Source organism: Acipenser ruthenus, chromosome 1 (assembly GCF_902713425.1).
Source record: "Acipenser ruthenus chromosome 1, fAciRut3.2 maternal haplotype, whole genome shotgun sequence".
NCBI classification, from domain to species: domain Eukaryota; kingdom Metazoa; phylum Chordata; class Actinopteri; order Acipenseriformes; family Acipenseridae; genus Acipenser; species Acipenser ruthenus.
Genome location: NC_081189.1, coordinates 49,673,386 through 49,687,052, shown reverse-complemented (window position 1 = coordinate 49,687,052; position 13,667 = coordinate 49,673,386). Strand labels below are relative to the sequence as shown.

Sequence of the window (13,667 nt, the reverse complement as noted above, 5' to 3'; positions counted from 1 at the left end):
GCGGATAAAATAACATGACAAAAGACGTTTCAGATTTATCAAAATTATTGGTAGGGACAATTCAACGGTCCCTTGACATTGGTAGGGACATGTCCCTACCGTCCCTAGCTAAATCTACGCCGGTGGTTCTTATAACCGACTGCGTTTTCCATTTTAATTTCTTTGTTTATTTTTCAAATTATAAATATATTTCCACACACACCCTTCTTTTACACATTTAGCGCTCGCTAAAAACAAATAAAAAATGTTTAGTTTATGACATATCGGTATATCGGTCGTAAACAAAACAACACCGAAAACGAAGGACTGTGTAGCTACAATATTTAAGATTCGTGTTTACTAAGGGCTCTCAATTCTTAAATGCATTTATTTCGTCCTATCTTTTCTATTATTAATATTTTTTACAAGGATAATGATTACTCTTCGGCAGTTCATACTACATAGAAACAGTTGGGAAAGCGTAACGTTAAGCATGAGACCAAAAAAAAAAAACATACCTTTTTTGCCTTATGTCTTCTGATTGTCATATTCGTCTTCATAAGACTCAGATTGTGATTCTCTTCCAGATGCATTCTTCTCTTCTTTGCATAATATGTCCTTTGATGCATTTCAACCGTGTTATTCAGCAAATAAAACACAAAGATGCAAAAAAACACAACCACAACCTCTTGATCCGCCATTTTCCACCATCCCATACGTATTGCATCATCAACTTGCTACTCAGCACGTTCATTATGCGTGACGTCAGTCGCTCGGCTTGCCTTTCTCTAGTGTGAATGTGAGCCATGCGATCTGAACCGTGTAACGTCTCGCTCTTAGCACAAAACTAATCCCAACGACGGGATTACCTCCCTGTATCAACTATACCCAAATTATTAACAAGGGGAAGGGCGAAGCGACAGTGCATCAAGGACGCGAGATCCCCCAATAAATACACTATAGAAACACGGGATAACCTTAAACATTTATTGGCTAAAATAATTGAAACTGTTCAACAAAACAAGATGGAAAAGAAGTTCCGAGCAAAAAAACAAAACATAAACAAGCCAGCAAAATATCCACTGCGAGAACAAAGTAACAAAATAAAACAAAAAAAACAAAACAGTCCTGCAACAAAAATAAAAAAACAACGATCTCACCAAACTCCTGGGTACCCGCTTGCTTGAAGAGCCTCTCGGAAGACGATGACCAGTAATCCACAAAAACTATGAACATGCACTTGAAAAACCAACACCGTCAGCAACGTGGTGCATTACAAGCCGCCTCCAGGCTTTAGCGATCGTGGGCAGCAAAGGTGAACAACACCGGCAAAACAGCCTGAAACTGGAACAAAGCACTTGCTGATAAAAAAAACAAATCAACTTCCAACAAGAACGACAGTCGAAGGTAAACAGGATCGCTCTACCATGGCAAAACCTTCCCCGGAAAAAAGAACGCCGCGGACTTTTCAAAAACAAGGAATAGAGTCCCTAAACAGGAACTAAGGAGATGACAGGAACTCAAAAGGCAGGTAAGCAGCACCCCCCTATGGCGTAACAAAGGTACTATTTATACTTGTCTAAAACAATCTTTCCATTAACAACGCTGCCGCTTCCAGCGAATAAGAACCTCGAAATGTATTTGGAACCTGGCCAGGCTTCCGTGCTGCCCAATTAAGGCGCAACACATGGTACGTTTATTGTACCATGTAGAACCAAACATTCAATTTAAGTGGCAGTGCCACAACCGCACCAAGCTTGGCTCCGGTGTGCAAGTGTAAACGAGGTATTAGTTCACATGCAGGCTGTGCCAGGATTCAATTAAATGATTATTAGCAATCGAGCTGTAGATAAAAGTAGCACGAATTTCTCACTCGGGGTTGGTGTTCAGAGTGGTGAACGAGAGACGTGAGTTGCGAGATACAGAAAGTCAGAATAAAAACAAGTGCTACTCGTGCTGGCTATAAACCAGCATGTTACTTGTTTTTGTATGTTTGTTTGTTTTGGCCACCGTGCCATTTTGTTTTGTATAAGTGTTTTGTTTTGTTTGTTTAAATCTTGTATTTATAATTAAAATGTGCGCACCAGCGCATCATACTCGTAGTACTGTGTGAGAGTCCATTCATTTCCTGGAATCTGACAACATTACAAATACGCTAAGGCAAAATCCATGTTAATGATATTGATCACATTCCTAATGGGTCTGTGTGTCCTTGTATGCCTATTCTTCGTTCTTGTGTGGATTAGACAGAGGTGTTAAAAGCCAAGGACACATTGCAAATCTGCAATCCCTAAGGAAACTTTATTGTAATATCTAATATGCCGTTTTCTATACCAAGATTTAAGTTGTATAATTCAAATAAAATCTACAGTAGAGGTCAGATGTCATATAATGTACATATGAAGAATTCAAATAGGCTACAGTTGCATTGATAATTTATTTTTAGTAACATTACATTGGGTGCAAATAACAGTATATCATTTTTAGCAATACAACAAACGTTCTGTAAGGTTACAAATGGTTAAAACAAAGTGAATAAATCCCATTCATAACCACAAGTATAGAAAAGGCTACAATATTTTCATAACAACAAATATTGAAATAGCTAGGTAGTCTGTAAGAAATTAACTCTGGTCCTGTACACTCTCTCTCTGCAGCGTTACAGCTGCAGTCTGTTAAATTTCTGTTTTAAGATGAGTAAGTTCTCTGCCCTAAATAATAGCCACTGGGAGGGGTCTGGAATTATGGGAAGTAAAACAATTGTACATAGCAGAAACTAGGCCTCTTGTGGCAGACGATGAGGCAAATAGTTTAACTATGGGGTGGGTGGACAGAAGGGCATCCCAGGGGACACCATAAGCACAGAGGGATGAGTGTGGTCTAAGAGACAGAAAGAAAGAAAACCCAGGAAGCGAGTATGTTTCCTGAATATCCTGGAGTGTGCGTAAACCTAGTGTTCAAAATATAAACACGTCTTGTAGACCATGGTGGGTATGCGAAAGGTTGAGAGCCTGTCAACAGAAAGGAATTATTCCAAATGGGCGAAAGCTTGTGAAATTTAAGAGAAATGTCAACATTTTTTTAAATTTTTTCCATACATCGATTGCATTACATGTAATTGGACCCATTCAAAAGAGAGAGCAGTCGTTGTTTGAGACCACAAAAGGGAAGATCTTGTAATCTGATCGGCATGACTATCGCCTCTTCCATTGATCTCTGTGCCCAAGGGGTATCAGGGTTCCTCCAGATTTTGAAAACTCTCAATTGGAAGGCCCAGTAATAAAATGTAAAATTTGGAAGGGCTGAACCTCCAGTATTTTGGGGCGCTGTGTGCTGCTAATCTGATTCTTGGGCGCTTACCATTCCAGATTAAACTAGAGCATGTGAAATGAATTTCTTCTATATATTTATGTTGAAGTGATAAGCATGGAGAACAGAAAGTTGATTAGTGGAAGAACACTCATCTTTATAACTGAAATTCTGCCATGCAGAGTGAGCTGCAGGGGTGACCATCTGAGCAAGTCAGATTTGATTTTAGTCAAAGCACTTATAATATTTTCTTTGCGCATTTGTTGAAAATGACTGCATACCTTAATGCCCAGATAAGTAAAACCAGTGGACTGAAGCTGGAGAGGAACATCAAGATGTAGATGGGACATTTTAGCCACAGAGTTCAGAGGCACCAAGACTGATTTGGACCAATTTATTTTATAGCCAGAAATTGAACTGAATAATTTCAGAGCTTGGGGGAGTCACTTAGATATATCTAAGAGGAATAACAGTATATTGTCTGCGTAGAGAGATATATGGTGTTTAGAGCCCTTTAAAATCAATAGGGGTGACAAAAGAGCTTTGCCTAACAGCCTGAGCAAGGGGTTTGCCTCCTTTTCATTATCAACAAAAATACATGATTGGCATTTTTAAATGCTTGGTCATTAACAAGGCTAACATTGTGGGTTATGTCATTTCTGTTTAAGGAGCGATTGAGAACAGCACAGCTTTATTCATTTTAATTAATTACAATAAATTGAAACATTGAAAACTCCCAGTTTAATGTTTACAACAAATAGAACAGTGCTTGAGGGTATATTTTTTTCTCCAAAGCAGAAGGACATAAAACATTTTTTTTTAAAATTGTATCCATTTCATATCTGATAACACAATCCAGTCTTGTGCGTTGTGTTGCATTAACATACGGCTTGATTGGTGGTAACACTACAAAACAACAAACTATAGATATCTGCAAACGTTGTGTAGTGAGTGCCACAACTGTCTTCACTAGGAAAGTTGGTGCTGTATCAGTTCTCTGGAGTTTCATCCCCAAATATATTAAATAAAATGGGTGGAATATCATTCATTTTGTGGCAGTGGTTTTATAGCTAATACAGTTTGTCAATTGTGTCAGTGTGAAGCAGCTCATTAGTATGCTAAAAAATTATATATATTAAAAATAGGTTGTAGTGTACATTGTCATATTTGCTGCGTTTTACTTGTTTATATATTCTATGTGTGTATAATTGTATATATATTCTAGAAATTTGTAGAAAATTAATTAAAAATAAAAACTGAAATAGCTTGGTTGGATAAGTGTCCACCCCCCTTGTAATAGCAATCCTAAATTAGCTCAGGTGTAACCAATCGCCCTCAAAATCACACACCAAGTTAAGTGGCCTCCACCTGTGTTAAATTGTAGTGATTCACATAATTTCAGGATAAAGTTGTTGAAAGGCACAGATCAGGGGATGGGTATAAAAAAATATCAAAGGCCTTGAATATCCCTTGGAGCACGGTCAAGACGATTATTAAGAAGTGGAAGGTGTATGGCACCACCAAGACCCTGCCTAGATCAGGCCGTCCCTCCAAACTGGATGACCGAGCAAGAAGGAGACTGATCAGAGGGGCTACCAAGAGGCCAATGGCAACTTTGCAAGAGCTACATGTTTTTATGGCCAAGACTGGTCAAAGTGTGCATGTGACAACAATATCCCAAGCACACCACAAATCTGGCCTGTATGGTAGGGTGGCAAGAAGGAAGCCATTACTCAAGAAAGCTTACCTTGAATCCCGTTTGAAGTATGCAAAAAAACACTCAGGAGTTTCTGTAGCCGTGTGGCAAAAAGTTTTGTGGTCTGACAAAACCAAAATGGAACTTTTTGGCCTAAATGCAAATCGTTATGTTTGCTGCAAACCCAACACAGCGCATCACTGGAGTGGCTAAGGAACAAAAAGTTAAATGTCCTTGAGTGGCCCAGTCAGAGCCCCGACCGAAATCCAATAGAAAATTTGTGGCATTACTTGAAGATTGCTGTCCATCAACGCACCCCAAGGAACTTGACAGAGCTTGAACAGTTTTGTAAAGAAGAATGGTCATATATTGCCAAATCTAGGTGTGCAAAGTTGGTAGAGACCTATCCCAACAGACTCACAGCTGTAATTGCTGCCAAAGGTGCTTCCACCAAATATGAACTCATGGTGGTGGAGACTTATCCAATCATTTTCTCAATAAAAACTTTTTTCCACTTAACAGTGTGGAGTATGGTGTGTAGATAAGTGGAAAAAAATCCTCATTTAAATGCATGAAACTCTGAGGCACTGACACAACAAAATGTGAAAAAAAAGTTCAAGGGGGTGTAGACTTTCTATAGGCACTGTATATATATATATATGCGCGTGTGTGTATATTAACAATTACCGTTTTGAAGGCGAATTGCGGTATCAGTATCTACATTTAAATCCCATTCATAATTTTTATATAGCAGCTGGATTGCGGTTGTGGGTGTCACCGTCTTTTTGTTGAGTAGCTCACCAGCTCAGAGTCGATGAGTTTGTTGAGTCAGCGTTGAGCCAACACTGCACATCAATAGATCTCAACGGTTTCTCAGCATTGAATTTAGGAACGCAGCCTAAGTATGCATGGTCATGTGATGCTGTTTAACCAATCAGAGGTTGTTATTTTTCCAAGCCGTTTTATAAAACAAAGTATATTAAATCTGTGATTTGTGCATAATATATTTAAAGTTAGTAAACTGGATTAGCTTGTATTTGTTGAAATAATATAAATAAAATGTTAGGTTATTATCATAACCTTGGTTCTCTGAAATAGAAATGTAACATTACCGAATGGGTATTTACCTTCTAAAGACCCGAAACTTGAACATGTTATACCAAAGCTGCTCAGCGAGCCTGTGACGCAGTTGTGGCCCTGGCCCCATCCCCGCGAGCACAAAAGGACTGCGCTCTCAGATCTCAGTGCCATTTTTCCTTCATGTCTGCTGCAATCATGGACACAGCAACCTTGAAGGTTAATGGTTACATTAGACACCCTTTTTTTTTTTTTTTATAAATTTAGTTGTTGCCAATTATTTTTATTATTTTCTCCCAATTTGGAATGGCCAATTATTTATTTATTTATTTATTTATTTATTTATTTATTTATTTTTAGGCTCAGCTCACCACTACCACCCTCGCGCTGACTTGGGAGGACGAAGACGAAGCTCCGAAGTCAGCCGACCGCTTTTTTTTCACACTGCGGACTCACCATGCAGCCACCCAAGAGCTACAGCATCAGAGGACAACGCAGCTCTCGGGCAGCTTATAGGCAAGCCCGCAGGTGCCTGGCCAGATTACAGGAGTCGCTGCTGCGTGGTGAGCCGAGGACATCCTGGCCGACCTAAACCCTCCCCCCCCGGGCGACGCTCGGCCAATTGTGCACCGCCCCCTGGGAGCTCTCGTCCATGGTCGGCTGTGGAATAGCCTGGACTCGAACCGGCTACGTCCAGGCTATAGAGTGCATCCTGCACTCCTTGCGGAGCACCTTTACTGGATGTGCCACTTGGGAGCCCCATAGACACCCATTTTAAGCCGTTTTAAACAACCAATGGTTGCTTACCAAATGACTGGTATCTCCAAAAGCTCAGCCAACCAATCAGGGATGGTTTTATATACTTTCAAAATGAAAGTAAAGTTAGATAGACAGAAAGCTATAAGTTTTGATTTTTTTTTTTTTCTGGTGGGAGATTCGGAGATCACAAGTACAAGCTTACCAGAAATAAAACTAAATCTTCCAAAATGTTTATAAGCCCCAAAGTAAATGAACAAAATATTAACTGTAGTGAAATATTTATAGGATAAACATAAATTGATGACACTCCAATCAAAATGCATTTCACTAAAGCCCCAGGTCAATAGAAATACCTTTTATCATGAGGTGCAACATTTCAGTACCTTAGCTTTTGGTTTTGATTACTGTATATACCATGATTTTAAAACGCAGCATTACCGGAGAGCATACTAAATTGCTTTACATAACCAAGAATGCTTACCGACCCAAAAGAAACAGAAAATGATGATGAGTTGACAGATCTATCTGATGGCGAACGTCTTCACATTTTTGGTGTAAAATGAAAACCAGACACGGTATTTATAAAATTATTTCTGATCCTAGTTCCTGAGAGTTGTGGCTACCACTGAGACTTTTACAGTTTTTAGGTAGGAGCTTACTAAATTACATTTATGGAGACATTTCTAAAGAAAAATCAATTTTCAAATACATTTTAAAACATATTTTTAACATTCAAGCTAGGTAATCGTAGGGTATATTTCATCATAGAGTGAAAATGTTATTCTTTTAATAATCTTCAGATTCTCAGCTGTTTAGAAAGGTACAATACAGTGTACTTTCAGTGGATATTTGTCCTGATACACAAGCCGAAAGTCAAGTTATGTCAGTCAGACCTCAAACCGGTAGAATGTTCACCGGAGCAGAAGGGTTAACACCAGGGTTTTGAGGATCCACAACATTTAGCCTGTAGAACCTATAAAAGGTATGGAGAGTAGCCCACACTACCACATTACATATGTCCTCAACAGATGCACCGTGGAATAAAGCAAACAAAGTTACAAGGCCCCTGTTTGAATGGGCCATGAGTTTTTCTAGTCCTGACCATGTCTGCTATCCACTTGGACAGGCGCTGCTTAGACAGGACTTGACCACGGGACTTTTCCTGAACTTGGTCAAGTGTATGGAGCTATCACTCCCTGTCAGACAGGAAGGAGGTGGATGTAAGCCTCCAATTCCACAGACTGGTTAACATGGAAAGCCGAGATAGTGTTCGGCAAGAAGGCAGGATTAGTACGGAGTGTGGCCTTGTCCTGGCCTCTGTAAAATATAAGCAGGCTTTCACATTAGAGAATGCCTGTATCTCACTCACCTGCTTTGAGGTGATAGCCAGCAAGAAGCCACTTTAAACGATGCAGGCTCAATGGGTCAGGCTGCCATAAGGCCCCCCGTGCCTGGCTGAGCAGGCAGTCTCCACAACTGACCGGTCAGGAGCTGCAGCAGGGTCGAAACCCAGACCAGTATGAGGCTACTAAGAGCACCTTGGCCCAGTCCTGCCCCCCTAGGGACAGTGGGTTGCAAAGAGGTTCCTAGGAGGTAAAGAGGTTTATCGGGTTGAAGCCTCCACTGTGCTGCTGGGTACTCTCCTTGAAAAGAGGGTCCGCAGTATCAACATTTAAATCCCATTCATAATTTTTATATAGCAGCTGGATCGCGGTTGTGGGTGTCGCCATCTTTCTGTTGAGTAGCTCACCAGCTCTGAGAGTCAGTGAGTTCGTTGAGTCATACTGCAGGCCGTCCTGGTGGTTGTGGACAAGCACATGTCTCACTTGAATCTCCTGCAAAACTGCCTGCAGCTCTAAAAACATTAATGTGGAAACCTTACAATGGGGGGTTCCACACACCTTGAACGCTTTGGCCATTTCATACAGCATCCCTGCCCAGACTGGACACGTCCATGGTGACGACATCCCTTGTGGTGTCACTGCCCAGAGCTATGCCTAGGTGTAGATGGGCCGGCTGTTTCCACAAAGAAAGTGTCCTTAGACAGAGGTGAGACTCTGTCAGGCATTTGTGGTTCAATGTGGGCTGGAAGACCCTGCAATTGAACCAGGCCTACAGAGGGCACATATGCAGGAGACCCAGTAGATCAGTCTGGAGGTGCTGCCATCAGATCCACAAGTTTCTTGAACATCATATCATTCGTGCTGTGTTTAGCTGAAAGAATTTCAAACATGCAGTTATTCTCTGCGCTCTGTCATCCGACAGAGTGGACAGCATGGACCCGAAGACCAAGCACACTCCGAGAAGGAGGCTGTCTGGAAAGGTGTGAGCTGGCTCTTCACATAATCCACCGTAAGCCCTGACTGCAACCTGTTGCATTGTCAACATCTTGAACCGTATTTGGCTCAGATACAGGTTGACCTGTCTGAGGTTGAATATCGCTTCGGCACAAAGAAGTACCTTTTGTCTTTGCACAGGGTGGCGGAACCTATTATGGCGGACCGATTCCGAACCACAGCTCTGCCAGCGTGCGCAGCCGGCTGTGCCGGTATTTGAGGCTGCTGGAGCCTAGGGTGCCAGTTTGCCATAGATTTACGTACTGGAGGTGGTAGCTTGGGAAGCAGACGAACCAGCTCCTTAGTGGATTCCCGCATGTGGTAACAGCGCTGCAATATCTCGTCCACCGCGGGACCAAACGTATGCCTTGGAGTGATCGGGGCATCCAACAGCTGTGCTTTGACCCTGTCAGGCACACGTGCCAGGGAAAGCCAAAACTGCCTGTGTGCGGCTACCAGCGCAGCCAGATTTCTCCCTACAGCTTGTTCTTTGAGTCTTTTATAACCAGGCACAGCTCATCCAGATGTTGTGGTGACAGCCTGTGGTTCTTATAGAGAGACAGCAGCACATGCGACTGGTATGCTACCAGGATGCTGTTTTAGTTCCCTAGCCATCCGTGACTTTACCACTGTGTTGGTAAAGGTACAGTACCAGGTCGGTACCTGTGGTTTGGTGACTTTAGCACTGGGTCGGTACAAGGACGGCAACGGGACGGCACCGGGGAACATTGGTACCAGATCGGTGGTTTTAGCACTGGGTCGGTACCGGTGCGGTAACCTTGGTCCCGATTTGGTACCGGGTCAGAAGTGAAGCGGGTCGGTGACCTTCGTACTAGTTTGGTATGGGTCCACCGGTTTGCAGTAATGTACAGGGATGCCCACCTGCAAAAACCACTAGCAAAGCACTCAGTCAGTAGCACACAAGAGACTGAGGGAAGCATGCTTGTTAGAATGGACTGTCACCAAAATGGCATCAAGATACTGTGGTTGAATTGCAAGCAACAACAACCGAAGAGAGTATCACAGTCCTGCGCAGTACTGCTGAGCCCAACAGCTGCTCTTGCTGCACGTGTGTTTAACACCACGTTACAGACAGGCCTGCACGTAGTATCTGTAAATAACAGAAAACACAAAAAGAAAATACTTTAACAAAAAACAGTAATTAACAATTACATAAATGATACAAAATGTCTCGTATGGTGCTAAAAATAAAAAATGAGAACTAAAATAAGCCCCAGCCGGAGCTATGCAACCTTGGGGGAGAGCACAAAGTCAGCCGACTTATGTTGATAGGTCCCTGGGAAGGAGCGACTCGAGCTGCTGGCTTCACGTGGGACACAAGGCCGCAGCGTGACATAAGAAGCAACAGGCTGTAGAGCACACAATACACGTAATTAGCAAAAACTATTACAACAATTAGATTAAATATCACATAATTTATGTAAAAACACAATACATGCAAAATACAGTGCCCTCCATATGTATTGGGACAGTGAAGTCAAAATTGCTATTTCTGCTGTACACTCAAGCAATATGAAAATACGATTAAAAGATGAATATGAGGCAAAAGTACAGAATGTCACCTTTTATGTCTGGCTGTTTCAACTTCATATTTCATATGTTTTACCAACTAAGAATAACAGCACTTTCAGAGTTCCATCCCCCCGATTTTATGTGAGCATAAGTATTGGGACATTTGGCTCACAGGTGTTTCTAATTAATCAGATGTTTCCTGTTGCATTGATTGTTCACACATAAAAGAGCTGTGAAGAACGTGTAGTCTCAGTTCTATCCTTTGCTTTTGCCTTTGGAGTCTGTGTTTGGTGTCAGTAGGCATAATCCAACATGGGGAGCTGTCTATGAAGGAAAAGCAAGCGATTTGGATGCTAAAAGAAAAGAGGAACTCAATTAGAACCATAGCACAAAAGTTGGGCATAGCCAAATCAGTTTGGAATGTCCTGAAAAAGAAAGAAACCACTGGTGTCTTCAGCAATTGGCAACAACCAGGTCAGCCACAGAGTTTTGTGGACAGATGAGACGAAGATTAACCTTTATCAAAGTGATGGGAAGGCAAAAGTGTGGAGAAAAAAAGGAACTGCAGATGATCCAAAGTATACAATCTCATCTGTGAAGCATGATGGAGGTAGTGTCATGACATGGGCATGCATGGCTGCCTCTGGAACGGGCTCACTCATCTTTATTGATGATGTAATGAATGATGGCAGCAGCAGCAGAAGTGTACAGAAGCAACTTGGCTACCAATGTACAAGAAAATGCCACCAGACTCATTGGGCGGCGTTTCACAATACAACAGGACAATGACCCAAAACACACTGCCAACGCAACCAAGGAGTTCATCAGGGGAAAAAACTGGAAAGTTTTAGACTGGCCAAGTCAATCTCCTGATTTAAATCCGATTGAACATGCATTTCACTTGCTGAAGAGGAGACTGAAGTCAGAAATTCCCCAAAAAGAAGCAAAAGCTGAACATGGCTGCAGTAAAGGTGTGGCAAAGCATCTCAAAGGACGATACCAAGAGTTTGGTGATGTCAATGGGACGCAGACTTACTGCTGTTTTTGCATGCAAGGGATTTGCGACTAAATACTAGCTTTTATACTTCCTATATTTGCTTTAAGTTGAATTGTCCCAATACTTATGTTCACATAAAATGGGGGGATGGAACTCTAAAAGTGCTGTTATTCTTAGCTGGTATAACATGTATGTCTTGAAACCACCAGAAATAAAAGGTGACATTCTGTACTTTTGCCTCATATTAATCTTTTACTCGTATTTTCATATTGCTTGAGTGTACAGCAAAACTGGCAATTTTGACTTCACTGTCCCAATACTTATGGAGGGCATTGTATATACAGATAGAAGCAACAATGTACTTATCTGAACAAGGCTCTCCGATCAGGTCAGTCTTGAAAGGAAAAATGGCGCTGAGATCTGTGAGCGCAGTCCTTTTGTACCCTTGGGGGCGGGTCATGACTGCGTCACAGGCTCGCTGAGCAGCTCAGGTTTTGGGTCTTAAGGAGTGTGACAGAATTATAATGAATCTTGGTTGTAAATCTCCCTCCTGACCTGTGAGGGCGCTAAGCAACGAGGACCGAGTTTTTTGGACAGGCTGGCCTGACAGTTCTTTCCCCGGGTCGGGAAGTCGGTCAGTCTGGAAGAAGGCGAGACTCAGTTGCAAGAACGTATTGACCCGGAAGGTAAACAATGTAGAAGCCACAGATTGTAAAGGCAGCTGCATTCGTTTACCAAGGGGTCATGCATGACAGCATATAAGGGGGACAGAGAATCGTAATCGGTTCCTTCGCATTGGTTTTTAGTGAGTAAAGAGCCAGAAGGCCGGTACACCATTTTAAATGAAATCATGAGTGTTGTGTTTTTGCTTGTTTGTAATTATCTTGTCTTGTACATTACCAGACAGTTAACACAGTTCCGGAGCTGTCGCCAGGGGCCAGCACAAAACCGGACAACACTGCACCTTTGTCACAAATAAACCTGTATCACTCACCACGAGCACCACTGCACGCACCCAAGACTGGTGACCATGTTAGTATATTGTGGGACAGATATTTGTGTTTATTATTTGGGACTGCAGCCCTGCTGTTATATACTCTGTGCACTACACATTGTTGTGTATTGCCAGGGTTTATTATTTGGTCACCAGACCTGGATATAAATAAAAACTGTTCCAAATCGGATTATAAATCTCTCTGTGTTTCATTACTGCACTGCATCACCCCTGCACCTGCACGTACCACTTACCACTTTGCCACAAGGAGGTAAATGCCTTTTCAGTAATGGTTACATTTCCTACTTGAAAGGGAACATACAGGCATTGTCCTGTTTAAACCCACCCATTGTTGTCGAGTGTGCATTATCCACCAAAGACGTGTTAGAAATCCAGAACTGTGGTCAATAAAGAAGCTTTGTCACAATTTGTGATTATGAAAAAAAAAGCTTTTACATTGTTAATGTATAATTGTATTCTCCTACTTTTAACAAACAATGTGAAATGCTAAACTGAAATCGCAAGCCGTTTTCTAAATGTGTACTACTAATGAACTAATTGTTGAAATGATTGTTGCGTAATAAAATGGTACAGTAGTCCAGCGTATCCGACTGTTTTTAAATACCATTATACACAGAATTAGGGAGCTCCTGTAAATCCCTTATTTAGAAAGATACACAACATTAATGCTTGTGACAGGGTAGCCGTCTGCCGTGTGGGGGTGTGTATTTGATGCTGAGTGACAGGCTGGAGATCGAGACAGAGGTTGAAGTTGATACGCCTCGGAGGCGTACAGAATTTATTTACATATCAACACACTGAACAGCTCACGTGACGTTAACAGCAATGGTAGTGCATGGAGTTCACACAACACAGTGTACATAAACTTTGGTGGGATCTACAATATCTGAACTAATCTTCTTTGTTCAATAATAAACGAACTCCGGCTACTCGCCCGGCTGTCGGCGGTTTCGACTTGCTTACTCA

At 41.8% G+C, this 13,667-nt stretch overlaps 1 protein-coding gene across 3 annotated transcripts in view; it reads right to left on the bottom strand.

The window, feature by feature from the left end:
* LOC117420497 (FERM and PDZ domain-containing protein 1) overlaps nucleotides 1–13,667 on the bottom strand; it is a 212,424-nt gene that overhangs the window by 20,623 nt on the left and 178,134 nt on the right. The window lies entirely within an intron of this gene.